The 16,165-nt window shown below is 36.4% G+C and overlaps 1 long non-coding RNA gene across 1 annotated transcript; it reads left to right on the forward strand.

Annotated features, from left to right (window-relative positions):
- Nucleotides 1-1,252: 1,252 nt before the first annotated feature.
- On the forward strand, nt 1,253-15,951 carry LOC134737232 (uncharacterized). Its single transcript, XR_010121922.1, has 4 exons — nt 1,253-1,372; nt 10,081-10,270; nt 11,306-11,607; nt 14,446-15,951. It is a non-coding gene; the product is annotated as an uncharacterized lncRNA (long non-coding RNA).
- The last annotated feature ends 214 nt before the right edge of the window (nt 15,952-16,165 follow it).

Consider the following 16,165-nt stretch of genomic DNA (forward strand, 5'->3'; position numbering starts at 1 on the left):
CTCACTGCAGGCTCAACTTCCCTGGCTCAGGGGATCCTCCTACCTTAGCCTCCTGAGTAGCTGGGAGTACAGGCGTGCACCAACATGACCAACTAATTTTTTATATTTTTAGTAGAGATGGAGTTTTATCCTGTTGCCCAGGCTAGTCTCAAACTCCTGGAATCAAATGATCCACACACCTTGGCATCCCAAAGTGTTGGGATTACAGGTATAATCCATCGTGCCCAGTCCTTTTTTTGTTTGTTTGTTTGTTTTTAGTGAGGTTGTCTATGAGGCATTTCTTCACCATCTTGTATTCTTTCTCTCATCAGCTTCCTTTACACATTAAATTAATTCTGTGACCTACATAAAGATAGAATTTTTTTTATAACTAGAATTTGTGTTATTTTTTACCTTCAGAAAATGTCTTTTCGTAAAAACTTGACTCATGCCTGTTTGCTGTCTGATAAAGCAAGTGCTAAATCATTGTTGGTTAAATAAATTTGCAAACATTTCCTTACTCTTGAGATGAAAGAGCCTACATTGATATGTCTTTGACATTTCTGTCCTGTCTACTGAAACAGTATGTTTGAGTAATTATAGGCAAGGATGGAGAGGAGGGGTAGGAAGGACCAAGGAAGCTGATAGTGAGCTAGTATTCAGAGCACAAGGACCACTCCCAGTAGAGAAACAGAGGGCCAGTTGGTCATGTAGGCAACAGCCCTGCCTGTGGAGCTGCCCACTGTAGAAAAGAACTTCACTGGGAAAGCCAGCATGGTTTAGTGGACAGAGAAGTGTCTGAAGCTTTGTAGAATTCACTTCATGTAACTGCAAAGCTAGCCAATCTTATTCCAGCCTTAGGAAAAAGAAATCTTTTTCCAGCCTCAGTGAGCAGGACTGTCTCAGGAACAAGATGTGCCTGAGCATTTAAGATAATATTTGTCAGTTCCTTAAACAGGATGGCAAAGGAAAAAGAGGAGAAAGCAAAGACTGCTCTGGCCAAACAGTGCACATTTTCTGTCAAACTCCAGGGAGATCCCTGAAGATATGGGGTGGAGTTAGTAGGGGAAAATTTTGGTTGCAAAGGGATCACTATATTTGCTCTCACCATTGAAGTGAAACCAGGACAAGTGGTAATCCTGTTTTCCTGTTTATGAAATATCTCACTTCCTCAGATTCTTTTTGAGTTTTATGGCTATCTATAGACGTGGAAATTGAGCTGAAGCCAAACAGATCTGGCCTTATTTCCCATGGGCCTGTGCACCACCAATTTGGATCTGAGATCAGACATAACCTTGCCATAAGCAGCAAAGGGCTTGGTGAACCCTCAAAAAGGCTGTCAAACACCCAGAGGCCTTGGGGGTCAGGAAGGAGCTATCATGTGGTCTTTCACGTGAGTACAGAATGTCCTAAGAGTGCTGCTTCAGTTCTTATTTTAATTATTTCTAATTCTCAGAGGTTCTTCACTGTGAGTGAGAGTGCTATGAAGGAGCTGTTTCCACGTGTATCCTACGTGTAATTCTTTTATCCATGTTTATATCAAACTATTAATATACACTTATTGACTCCTCCAATGTGCCAAGCACCACGGTGGGTGTTGTGGAGTATTCGAAGGATAGCAAAATAATATTCGTCCTTCTAAGTTCGTGTTTTTCTTTTCTTTTTTTCTTCGCCCTTTTTCTCCTTTTTACTATCTTCCTTTTTTTGTTAATACAGAAAATTGCAAGGAATTAAAAGCCTCTAGAATCTCTTTCTCTTTCTGTTGAGTTGGAAACAAGTAGTGATTCTTAATTTTTCTATTATTTATTTTTGATTAATTTATTAATTATTTATTTATTGAGACAGGGTCTCGCTCTGTTGCCCGGGCTGGAAGGCTGGAGTGCAGTGGCATGATCTCGGCTCACTGCAACCTCCGCCTCCCAGGTTCAAGTGATTCTCATGCCTCAGCCTCCCGAGCAGCTGGGATTATAGGCCTGTTACTTTAATTTTAACTCCTCTTTTAATGTTTAAATTTTGTATATTGTCATGTGACATTCTGGAGTGCTTGAATTTATTCCTGAATCTACTTTTATTCTGTAGCCATACAGCAAGCCCATTTTGTGTATAGGTGCTGACCAATATGCACCAATATTAACTATTCAAGGTCAATAATTTGGTTCAAGATGGTGTTTGTGCATGTGTGTGTGTGTGTACACATCAGAGGCAGTCTAGAACATTTCTAAGAAGTCATTAAAATAATACAAGTAAAACAGTGATAAAGAGAATTGTTTGGGGCTATTTTTAGGGAAAGCATTCTGCTTCGATAGGTGAAGAGAGAGGTGAGCTCCTTAGATGTGCTCTGCTTTAACTCTGCCCTCCTTATCTGCAAACTTATTTACATGCACAATTCATCTCTCTCTTTCCTTTTAGTCTTTGAGAATAATGTGCATTTGGTTCAATTTCCTTTTACTCTCTTCATATTTTACTTCATCAGTTATCTTTTCTGTTCTCAACCTTCCATCTCACCTCTCTGTTAGAAAAACCTAGTAGCTTAGAAACATAAATAAATAAATAAATATCCTGCATCCTAAATAAAAATCCTTCCCCACACCATTTTTATACCAGTCTATGTCCCATCTTTCCTGTATTTCTATTTTTTTTGAATGTAGTATTGCGCTATCTCTATGTTATTCTACTCACTTTTCCATAGACTGAAGTCTGGCTTTTACTGCCACCACCTCACAGAAATTGCTCTTGAAGAAAAATTGGGCAGATGTTTCTGTTGCATCTGGCAATGGCAATGACTTCCTTTATTTAACACTTCAATCTCTGGGTTCCGTTACACCACTCTGCTGCTCTGTCTTTAACCAGCTTACAATCTCTGATCACTCTTTTTTGGCCCCTTTCACGACTTTTTCTGTCATTTTTTATTTCTTAAATGTTGATATTCCTGACATTCTGCCACTATGTCTTCCATTTTCTGTACTTCCTTGTATTAATCCACTTTCAGGATTTTGACTGCCACCAGAAAAGATGTGTACTTTAGTAATCCTGGTGTTACTTTGCCAGTAATGCTCCATTCTCTCTCTCCAGCTCTGAAATTTTCCCAGAACCAGTTCATCATCTCCACCTGATTGTCCCTATGGGCACTTGTAGCTCCACGCACCACCCTAAATCCTTTGGAGCATGTTAGGGTATTCCCCATCTGCTTCTTCTCCCTGTAATTGCCAACTTGGTCAGGAGTACACCATTTACCTAGTCATCCAAAATAAAAACTGAGGCTTAAAGCTCATCCTTGAATTCCTCTTTTCCTTTGGCTTTTATATCCAGATAATCACCAAGTAATGTGTACTTTCCCTCAAGGAACCCAATTAAGTAATATTGAATCAGTTTCTTCATCCCCATAACTACTCACACTACTTTAATGCAGGCCCTAGACTATTCCAGCAGTCTCCCAGCCTCTACAACTCTGTGCCCAAACTCATCCTCTCACAATGGACAGAAAAATGCATCCAAATTTGATTTTGATTTTGTTACTTCCCTAACAAAATTTGCCAGTGGTTCCACATTATTTGGTCGATTTCTTTGTCGTTATTTTACATGACCACCTACCTCATGCTTTGCTTTCCCACAGTACTGAATGCCTCGTAATTTCCCTCATAAGCTATATTGTTTATCCTGCCTCTGCCTTTTCTCAGGGTCTCCCCTTTGCTTGGAATGTCCCTATCCTCTTCACCTAGATAACTCCTCCTAATAAGGTTCTTTTCGAGAATAACCTCTTCCAAGAAGCCTTCCTTGCTCCTTACCATACCTCTAATTGGACTGGGTAACCGTCTCTCTGCTTCCATAGTAGACATACATCTTCACCAGATTTGCCATATAGTGTGATTATCTGCTGATGTCTGTTATTGAGTAGGAGGACTATATTTTCATATTTATTTTTATTCCCAGTGCTTTAATTCAGTGTCTGTCATATAATACACACTAGATAACTAATTTTGTTAGGTGAGGGCTTCATTCCAGTCTTAAATTGTGAACAAAATTTAGATCATTGCAACCAAAGGAGGAATCTAATAGAGATAAGACTGAACTCAGAATCAGACACAAAAAGATCCAAAGCAGATTTCTGAAGTTAGTGTGGAGCACGTACTAACTGGAGTGAGGTAGGGGTGTGTGTGTGTGTGTGTGTGTGTGTGTGTGTGTGTGTGTGTGTGTGTCTATGGGGACATCTGTAAGCAGATTAGACAGATAGATTGGAGAAAATATGGTAGGCCATTAGTACTGGCATATATATACATTTTGGACATTGCAGACAACAGTCAGGCATTGTGATTGAATAAGGGATCGACATTAAAAGAATCATGTGTGGCTGGGTGTGGTGGCTCATGCCTATAATCCCAGGACCTTGGGTGGCCAAGGCGGGCAGATCACTTGAGGTCAGGAGTTCGAGATCAGCCTGAGCAACATGGTGAAACCCCTGTCTCTACTAAAAATACAAAAATTAGCAGCGTGTGGTGGCAGGCACCTGTAATCCCAGCTACTTAGGAGGCTGAGGCAGGAGAATTACTTGAACCTTGGAGGCAGAGGTTGGAGTGGGCAGAGATGGTGCCACTGCACTCCAACCTAGGCAGCATAACAAGATTCTGTCTCAAAAAAGAATCATGTTTAGAAAAAACACTTTTAGCAATACTGGGTTAAAGTGGATTAATAGATTAGGGCTGGGAGCAGGGTAAACAATTATAAAAATGTAATAGCTCAGGAATGAAATGGTAATGACCTGAGCTAGAATAATGGCAGTGAAAATGCTGAGGAAGAAGTTTATATGAACACATTCCGCCCCTCCTGCCCCCTCCCCCGAGAAAAAAATTGCATGGTGGCTAAACGTCAAGTCTAGGGATAGGACTGTGAGTTTAGGAATAATGTCTGTTTTGTTCAAAGCTCATTCCTCACTGCTTAGCACTGAGCTTGGCACTCAGGTGTTGGTGAATAAAGGGGTTTTAAGTGAAATAATTAATGGATGAGTATTGATATAACTCTTTCACATATGTACAGTGCATATCTTCTTTGAGAGAATACAGTGACATTTTTTGAGGCTTTGTTTTTTTTTTTGTTGTTTGTTTTTTTTTTTGCCTCCACCAGCACCAATGCAACAGTCTGAGTAATGGATTTCGAATAATGGTGTAAAGACATAACTTTGTTGTAGTTGAAGTCACTTTTATTCGCTTTGAATTGCTTCCCCAGAGTCCCAGGCCTTAGTGCAATTAATGCTACTGTTTTGAAATCAGCTTGGGAACTTTGATCTCAAGCTCTAAATATGTCCTTGTTATAAACAAGCAATACATCTAATAATAACCATATCACCTGCTCATCTAAAGGGTTTCATGTGTGTTTAATTAATAATTGAGGACAAATGTCACCATGGTTGCCTCAGTCTAGACAGGGGACAATTATATCATCTACTTATTTTTTCTGCTTGAGGGATATATAAAGCTTTCAGAGAAGGTTATTAAGGATTCAGATAATTAAACTTGTATTTTTTTGCACACTAACAACAATTTATATTTGAAAACAATTAGCATGAGTTACTTGTGTGTTCAAAGAATCAATTTCACAAAAAGCTTTTATAATGTACAAAGATATATGTTCAGAGATATTAACTATGACCCTGTCAACAATAATAAAAGTCTGGAAATTACTTAAATATCCATTATAAATTATGGTAGACCTTCTATGCAGAATTCTAAACATGATTTTTTTAAAGAAAAGGAGTAAATCTATATGTACTGTTACAGAAAAATGTCCAAGATACATTGTTAAGTGGAAAAATTGCAAAATTACAGAGCAGAATATTTAGTAGAAAGCAATTCATGTGAACAACAATACACATAATGTATTTGTGTGCACACGTGCACATGCTCATTACAACGCTAGTTACACTAAGATTATCTGGGGGGACACACATACACATACACACACACACACACACATACACATACATTACAACACTAGTTACACTAAGATTACCTGGAGGGACACACATACACATACACACACACACATACATACACATACATTATAATACTAGTTACATTGAAATTACCTGGGAGGATTCCTAAAAAAAGTTAACAGTTATTAATTCTGCGGTTATTTTAAGCATTTTAAAACATTTTTGCAATAATTATGTATTAATTGACAGAAGACAGTAGACAAGTAACTTCTGCATTTTCCAGGTTCTGTTGCGGCATCTCCTTGCATTTTAATTTGTAGAAATTAACAATAAAGACAACTTGAAAAAATACCTTTTTCTCTAGGTTAATAAGTAGCCATTCAAATGCAGGCATTATAGGGATAAAACTAGCTTCACATCACTTAATATCAATTTAAATATCAATTAATTAGATGTAGAAAAGTAAACTCACATACTCCCACTATCTATACCCAGGGAAGATATTAAAAATATTCAACAACCCATAGGATTCTAACCAATCAGAAGAGACACAGCTGTTAGTCATGGAAGCGCAACCCTTTAGTTGGTGGATCAAGAAAGAATCTGAGGTGTTTGGAAGGTTCTAAGGTAGTCCAGGCTGCAGAGATTGAGTGACATATTGGAAGTGTGGAAGGGCAATTATTTACCAACTAGAGTATACTGTTTGTTGTATTTTAACTATTACCACAGCTCTCTGAGCCTGCCTATTCTTGAACCTTATTGGCCTCAGGGACTTTCCTTGAACAAACCAAATACTGTAATTTTACACTTTCTTATCTTTACACACACTGTTTCTTTTCCTTCCTATTCTGTAACCATCTTCCATTCTCTACTTTCAAGTCTATGCCAGTGATCTCCTCTTTAAAGTCTATTCTTCAAACTCTAGTTCAAATGTCACTCCTTCTGTGAAGTCTTCCATGATCTTGATCTTTATCTTAGTCCATTCAGAAGACTATAACAGAATACCACAGATGGGCATCCTATAAACAACAGAAATTTATTTCTCACAGTACTGTAAGGCTGGGAAGTCCAAGATCAAGGGGCCAACAGATTTGATGTCTGGTGAGGGCCTGTTTCCTGGTTAACAGATGGATGGCTGATACTTCTCACTGTGTTCTCACAAGATGACAGGAGTGAGAGAGCTCTCTGAGACTTCCCTTATGAAGACAGTCATCCCACTAATCAGCTCTCAAAGACCTCACCTCCAAATACCATCACCTTACGGGAATAGGTTTCAGTGTGTGGATACTAGGGGGAAGTAAACATTCAGTCAATAGCACTCTTCCTCCTTCCCCAGCAATGATTACAAAGGAAACCTCTCCCTCTGGTTGTGAGTTCCTAAAGAACTCTGTTTATTCCAATGTTGTGTTTCTTCTACTCCATTGCATAATGCTAAAATTGGGCTCTGTGAAATCATGATTTGTCTCACTAATGCTATAATATTCTTAGCAACTACCCTAGTGCCAAGGACATAATGGGTGCATTTATTACACGAACAAATTAGTAGTAATAAAAGTAGCAGACATGGTAGTAATTGCAATCTTCTTTATGGTAGGTTCCAGTGCATTACATGTAGCAACTTGTTAATCTTCACAATAAACAAACTGTGCCACAATTTTCACCATTTATCAATTAACAAACTGAGACACCAAGGGAGTGAAAGACTTGTCCACAGTTTTCAGTTATAATGGCCGAGGCAAGATTGGATCCAGGCAGTGTGGCAGAGTTTGTGAGTGTTGGAGCTTGTAACTAAACAGACCTATCCAATTACTTAGATATCTTCATGGCACTGGACAGGCCAAGTAGTTCTCAGGTCCTAGAAATCTTGTCACATGATGGAAATCTGTGGTCACAAAGTAATGTGTCAGTTCTTGATAAACAGTTCTATGATGGATATTAAATGCTACTCAGAAGGGAGATAATGAGTGTGTTCATCAAGTACACAAACCAGGGTGAGATGAAATTCTAGCCTCTGTTAATTTGCTAGCAAGAGGATTTCAGAATATGTGTGTGTCGTATTGATGTACATACACACACACACATCCTGTATGAATATGTATGGACATATATGTGTATGTTAAAATAATATTAAATGCAATTGTCCCTCCAATAGCCCAATCATGAGGGTTTAACATATATCAATGCATCTAGTCGTCATAACGGCTTTCAGATGTAGATGCTATTACTATCTCCCTTTTACCCAGTTAGGAAATTTGAAGCCCAAAGAAATGACTTGCCCAAAGTCATAGAGACAGGGAGCGATAGATCCAAGATCTCCACCTAGCAATCTAATTTTATAGACTATTAAACTACCATGCTATTCCCTATTTAAAAAATTACAAGCAATTATCAAGCAATTATTGTGTCAGGCACAGTTCTAATGTGTAGTAATAGTTAAAATGCATTATGTGATACCAGGAATTTAAAAAAAGCACTCAGCAAATTTTGAAATCCTTTGGGATAGGTACTACTTCTACCCACATTTTCAGAGAGAAAGCTGCAGCCCAGTGAAGTTAAGTAAATTAATCACCCCTACAATAAATTACATAAGTAGGAAATGATAGAACTATGATTTATATTCCAGAATCTGGCCACTCTTAAACATTTAAGCATTACACTCCAATGTCCAATGTCTCAATAGTAGGGGAAATTTTCAGGGGTCAATATGGAATCCTAACATTTTAAGTTTGAGAAATAAGTCAAGCACAAGGTAAGAGGCAGCTGATATCTGGTTGGCTGGCTGGATGCTGATGGGTGTCCCAGGGTAGCATTACCTTTTTAAACATGCTGAGACACAGGATCTGAACATCAGTAAAAATTTTTTTCTTATATATTTATTGTGATATATTTTATGCATTCAGAGAATGTTTTAAAAATAATGTAATGATAATCAATGCACCCACCCTCCAACTGTGTTAAAATTTGACATGTTTACATCTGTATTATGTATTATTTAGAGAGACACAGATGTAGATATAGGCATAGAAAATGTAGATATTTACACCTCCTTTCAGTGAAGCCCCCAGGGAGCTCTTCCTTTCTCACTCTTCATGCTTCCTCTTGTCTTAAGATAGTAATCCCTCTCCTCACTTCATGTTTATAATTTCCAGGCATTTCCTTATACGTTCTTTTTTATGGCCACTACTTATGTGTACGCTTATAAATAAAATATTGTATTGCTTTTCAGGTTTTCAAATATTATTTTGTATTGTGCCATATTCCATTACCTAAACCATGCCTGACATAGGATATGTACATGATAAATATTTTAGAGTGAAGAATGAATGGATTTTTTTAAGGATTTAGGTAAAACTAACCCTAATCTCTTCCTATTAACTGGTATAATGTTCCGTTTTTAACATATGCCACAAATAATTTATCTAATAAAAATTTATGTTAAATATCGGTAATAAAAGTTATACAAATTATTTCTAATTCTTACATTGTGTGTTTCTTCTGCTTGACTTAATGCATTGAAAGCTCATTTATTCACTGTTGAATAAAATTAAAAATGATAGACACCTTTATCTTGCTTCCCACTTTAGAAGAAAACCATTCTAATATTTTATCTGTAAAATTGTCATTTGCTACTTAATTTGGTACATAGCCCTTATCAGTTTAAAAACTTTCCCATAAGTTCCAGTGTGATTACAGTTTTCACCACAAAGTGATGCGAAATATTACCAAATGCAAATATTTCTGTATCCATTGAGATTTCATATACTTTTTTCTTTTTATCTGTCTATGTAGTAAATTACATTAATAAATTTTCTAGTATTATACCATCCTCGCATTCTTGAAGCAAACCATACATAGTTGTTATGTACTAATTTTTTAATGTTAAAATATTAGATTATATTTTATTCAAATAAATTACATTTTATTTATGACTTTTGAGTCTATACTAAGTCAGGAAAGTATAATTTTTCTTTCTTTTGCCCTTCTAATCCTATTTTAGAACCAAGTTTGTAACTGGCATGCACAAGGTCTAACAATAAAGTCCAAAAATATAGTGGCACAAACAACATACAGGCAATGAGTAGGCATCTGGGCTTCATAATAGTATCCAATAAAACAAGGTTCTTTCTTCTATTTTGTCGCTTAGCCATTTTCTAAATTTTGTCATTATCTAAAAGAAAAAACTGGTTCACCCACACCAAGCCTACACATTTCAGCCCATGAGGATGGAGAAAAAGAATAAATTGATGACAGATTCTATCATGACAAAAGGATGTGATCTGGAAGTTGCATGCAACCATTCAGAGCTTCTTGGCCAAAACTTAGTCATATTAATAAAACTAGCTGCCAACATTACTAAAAAATGAGGTCTGTAGTTGAGTTTCCATGGTCAGCTAAAATTCAAGGGAGAGAACAGATATTGGGGATAATTAGTAGGCTCTTTTACAGAAACAGAATAAGGTTGAATTCAGCTGTTCTTCAAATATGTGTGAGAATACTTCTAAATTTTTTTAAAGGGTAAATATTTATCTATCTAATTACTTTAAAAAATAAATTTGTTAGATAATATTTTTATTAATTTTTGGATGTATTGTCTTAGCAAATTATCCATTTTCTTTAAATTTTCTAATTTATTGGCATAAAATTGTATATAAGAGCAAGATTTAAGTCTTGACATAATTGTTATTCTTCTCTTTATAATATTATTAATTTGTTTTATCTTCTTTTTTATGATTAGACTTGCCAGCGTTTTATCAATTTTATTAATTTGTAAAACAATTATATTATGATTGTCTTTTTCCCCTGTTTTATATTTTTATTTTATTGCTTTTCTTTTTAGGTTATTAATTTGTGTTCTTTATTATGTCATTACTTCTATCTTTTAATTTAGTCTATTGTTTTTCTAAGTTCTTGCACTGATATATAATTTGAATATTCAGTTAATTGTTTTTCAAGTTTGCTTCAAGTATTTGCACAAAAAGCTAACAATTTCCTTTTAAGTGCCAGTTTGATTTTATTTCACAAATGTTAATATAAAACATTTTATTTGTCACTAGTTCTACGTGTTTTCTAAGTTCCATCATAATTTCTTATTTGACCTATGAGTTCTTTAGAAGAGTTTTCAACTCTCTGGATGTGTATCTCCTATTTATTTAAAATTTAATTTTATTGTGATCAGAGAATATGGTATTTCGATGATTTCTTTATGTGTCAACTTAACTGGGCCATGGTCAGATATTTGGTCAAGCTTTATTCTGAGTGTTTCTGTGAGGGTATTTTGGACGAGATTAACAATTAAATTAATACTCTGGATAAAACAGATTACGTTTTATAATGTGAGTGAGTGCACCTCATCCAATTAGTAGAAGGCCTAAATAAAATAAATGTCTGACCTTTCCACAGCTAAGAGAGAATTGTCCTGCCTGATGGGCTTCAAACCACCAGAACCTCAGTTCTTCCTGGTTCTACAGTAGTCTCCAACCTTCAGACTCAAACTTCAGCACCTGTTCTTCAGATTTTGGACTTGCAGCCTCTATAATCACATGAGCCAACTCCTTATATAAATTTATTTATACATGCTGACAGTTGGTTCTGTTTCTCTGGATAACCCTGACTGTTAGAGCTATCACCTCAAATTTGTTTTCTTATATTTGGTGTCTGTTTTGGAGTACTTACAAGTGCTTAAAATGTTCTTTTTCAATTAGGTGAGTCTCAGTCTCTAAGAGAATTTTTTTGTTGTTCTATTTTATAGATTACATGTTAACACCAATTAAGCTATAAACATTTTATTGCTAATACGTTATCAAAATGCTTTTCAAACAGCCATTTCCCACCGTCTATTCTTTGGCAAAAAACAATGCCATTCTCTTGCCATGGCCAAATGTGAGTGCTACTAACAGGTAAACTCTTAATTTGTAAGTGAGGCTAAAATTTTAAAATGCCTTCCTGAAACTTATACATGATTGATTTTGTTTATTTGTGTAATTTCTTTGTTCTATGGTTTCAGCTTCAATTGCTGAGAAAATGTCAAGATTATTTCCTGAGAATTTCCTTTGTGGCTAAGACAAAGGAGAAGTTTTAATTTTACTAGAAACTGTAAAACGAGGCTTTTAAGAAGTTTCATTAAAAAAAATCAAATTAGGGAAGAATAGGTATATTCAGAAAACCTACTTTCATTTAGTCTGGATTGGTAAAAAAAAAGAATCTTCCCTTATGGCAACTAAGGCATGAAATAATGGAATGTAATTTTGTGAATTAAATGCGTGGGATCTGGAATTCCCTTGGCTGGTTCAAATCTCAGCTCCACCTATTACTGGCTGTATGACCTTGAGCTTGCTACTCAACCTCTCAGGGTTTTACATATGAAAACTGAGTGTAATAAAAGTGCCTCCCTCATAGTAAAACTGATATAACGTATGGAAAGTCTTTACAAGTCCATATCACAGGACTTGTGAAAATACTTTCATTAGGTATTATTATTATTATTTGCCTGATAATTAATGTATCCTATTTTAAAATGCATTGATAGGACTTCATTTGACTTTATTTGGTTCGTTAGAATAGAACAGATTTTGATGCTGTTTGAATACATTCTAAAAATAAAACAAAATCAGCAGGAGATATGTTCGACCATTCTGCGAATGAGTCTCCATATTCTATAAGAAGAGGAAAAATCACATCATGCAAATTGCAGTATATGTTATGGAGGAAAAAAATGCACTTGTTTTCCTATTTATTTTATAACATCGCTGTTAGTCTCATTTAGAAGGAAAAGCTGAAGTTTAGAATTGCGAAAAAACTCATGGTTGCTTCACAACTTGAACTCAGTTGAAGAGAGTGATATGTGAGACAGGCATAATAATCTCACAAACTTATATTCAACAAATATTTATTGAATAACTACTATGTGCCTGGTACAGTAAAATTTGATTCCATTATATGTCTCTCAGTCAAGTTCTCTTTTGTAGCCTCAAACTGTACAATGAACTAAAACCAGAAAATTCACAAATATAAGCTTTTCATAACAAAATTGGCCAGGAAACAGAATGACATCTCTTTTGAACAACTGACTGATCCATAACAGCCTATAAAATCCTTAAGTCAGCAGGGTGCAGTAGCATGTTCCTATAGTCCCAGCTACTTGGGAGACTGAGGCAGTAGGATAACTTGAGCCCAGAAGCTTGAGGCTGTAGCATGCTATTATCATACCTGTGAATACTCACGGCACTCCAGCCTGGGAAACATAGTGAGATCCTGTCTCTTAAACAAAACAAAACAAAACAAAACAAAAAAATCTGGAAGCCTTCTTACCCAGAAATAAAACCAAACAAGTTCCTTTTTTTTAAAACAGAAAATAAGTCTGTTTAGTGCTATTAAACAATCAAACAGCCTCCCCTTTTTTCTGTGTTTGCGATGACATTTTCACCATTACCTTCTGTTTCATAACGCATGTGAAGGAACTTTGTGCTCTCCAGATATTGTTTGTCTATACGTGCAGTCCCACCCAGTGAGTGCCAAATCTTACTGGACATCACCACTTAGAAGTCCCTCTGTTACCTTAACTTCTAAAATCCCAAAACTAAACTTGTTTCCTCTGAAATCTGCTCTGTTCCTGTGTTCCTTATTTCAGTTAATGGTACCAGTACATTCAACTGCCTAAGCAACAGATTTCATCACTGATTAGGACCTCTGGAAACCCTAAATATGGAGAAAATAATGATGCAGCCCCTACTCCCACTAAGCACACATACTTTACAAACTATTCATAGAGTCAGTATAAAGTCTAACAAAAATCTGATTTTTCCCATAATGACAACTTTAACATCTTCGAACTCTAAAATGTTGAATTATTCGAAAACTATTTCGGTAGCTCCATTTGCAGGCAGCCTCAGTGTCTACTGAGAAACCCAGCATTGCTGGACTTCATATCCAATGCAGCTGCCTCGTTGACAGCTGCCTGAGCCTCCTTATTGGTGTCTCTACCTTTATCTTTCTCACCTCAAGTCTGCCCTTCACAGTGTTGTCAGAATCATCTCCACAAAAGCAGACCCGATTATGTTATTTCTCTTCATAAAACTCTTAATTTCTTAGCAGAACACTCAAGGCCCTTCCAAAATTAGCAACAACATACCATTCTTGGATCATTTCCAGCTGCTTCCCTCTTGCCCTGTGTCTTCCCCCCAGCTCTCTAACCACAGCACTCACCACAGATGCCACATAATTTCCTATCTCCTGAATTCTTGCTACTTTCTTTACCTATTCCCCTTTCCCTTTCATTGATACTGTTTTCTCATTTCAATAATTTGCTAAAATTACTTTTAGTTATTCAATACCTTAACTGAATGTCTCTGTTTAAATCACTTCTAACCGCTCACATTCACAGTGGAAGTAATTGCCTTTTTCAACTTCCTATGTAAGTTGGTTTTTAAACACATAAAGCCCTGAATACCTTGTTTTGTGATTAGAACCCATTTTTCTGCTACATCTGAGTCCTTTTAAGGACAAGAACCACGTCTAACTGTCCACCTCTTCCTCCTTTTCAGGTCCTGTAGAACATAGCTGCGGCTGGAATTGAATGATCTTGTTTTCCGTGCAGAGCTATCTGCCTTTGTACAGGAGGAGAGCTCTCAGCACCATTCCCTTTCTATGGGAGCTGCTTTTTTCTCCTTCTTTTTCTTGCCTCCCTCAACTCCCATCCTCTGTTCTGGGAGAAGGTGAAGCTGGCCTGACAGGCCTGAGGGAAGCCTGATGGAGGCACACTTGCCAGCTCTTAGTTGAGGGAGGCACCGCAGCAAGGCCCTCCAATCCCTCCTTCCCTGGGAGCACCAGCTCTGATTCTGGTGGGCAGCTGCAGCTAAGACGAAGACAAATGAATCCAGAGACTTCTCTCGAGCTGTGAGCCTGAGCCAAAGGCACAGCCCAGCTGTCCAGAGAGCTTTGTGACAGAACACGGGGGGCCAGCTGACAGGAACTGAGGCACTTTTAAATTTAGCACTTGTCCTCGCCCTTTCGGTTCATGATTTCTTGGAAGTTTCATTTGGAAAAAGAGGTGAGGGACAGAAGTAGAAGTTGAAAATTCTAGATCCCTTGATTCTAGAATATTCTAAGATCTTCCAAACTAACTCTGATTCCTAAAAACAGAATAGGACAATCTTATTTTCAGTATTGAGAATAGCAAATATAGAAATCCCTTAATTTTTTGACTTAGCTTAGCAGGTGCAATTAGTTCTATCCCTAAGCTTTCTTACCAGAAAACCTTTCTAGTGTAAAATGATTGGATGGGATACTAATTGGGATGGGTTTGGTAATAGTAAAAACATATTCTTTAATAACTTTTTCTTATTTGTTTTCCTGGAATTTTGGTTGGCATTTTTTAAGGAATTACATGCTTATTTTTAAAAATTATTATTAGGGAGAATTTTTGTTGCAGAATTTCAAATCTATCATCTGCTGTTGACTTTTACTTTCACTACAAATTTATGAAGGTAGAGAGACCTAATTCTTACTTAAGTTACATCTAACATAAAAATATAATTCTGTCCCAATCTGTTCATTTAAAGGATAAATTTATAGCATCTGTTCAACTTTATATGCTATCTCAAAATTGTCAACATTTTAAGCAAGGGGCTTCCTAATTTTAATGGGTGCACGAGAAGGAAAAGTGGGTCATTGACTTCAAAGGCAAAACTATAAGCTATTAATGGGCTATGTTGTGCTGAATTACAATCTCTTTTCTTGTTTCAAGTTAAAATTTTTAAGTGACCACATGTTTGACATTGTAATTGATATCACAATGCTGTTGTTCCTTGACTCTTTCATTCTCAAATGTATATATATTCTTAGTTCACAAATTTCTATTTCTTTTACACAAGTTGCTATTTCTTGTAGTGTTCATGAACTTGGCATGCTGTCCTTTGTAATGAAAGACTACAGACTGCCATGAATAGTACCTTGGCTTCTTTTTTTACAGTGTGGAATGAGAGCATTTATTATTGTTGCATTATTGTATTTTTGAATAAAGGTCCCTATTCCCACTGTACCAAATCAAATGAGCTTGTGTTGGATTTTATTCATCAGAATTATGGTTAATGCAGTCCTCAGCTATGGCACTAGTTAGGGCCTGCCCAGGACTGCTGAAGAGCTGGCTTTTTGATTTACCTGGCTCAGTATGTGATCAAGCATCTCCATTATTGGAATAAAATAAAAACTTTCAAGATCATGGTTGTGCAATAGAGAAAACAATCTTACCTCTGCACTAACGCT

Source organism: Symphalangus syndactylus, chromosome 7, assembly GCF_028878055.3.
Source record: "Symphalangus syndactylus isolate Jambi chromosome 7, NHGRI_mSymSyn1-v2.1_pri, whole genome shotgun sequence".
Taxonomy (NCBI): domain Eukaryota; kingdom Metazoa; phylum Chordata; class Mammalia; order Primates; family Hylobatidae; genus Symphalangus; species Symphalangus syndactylus.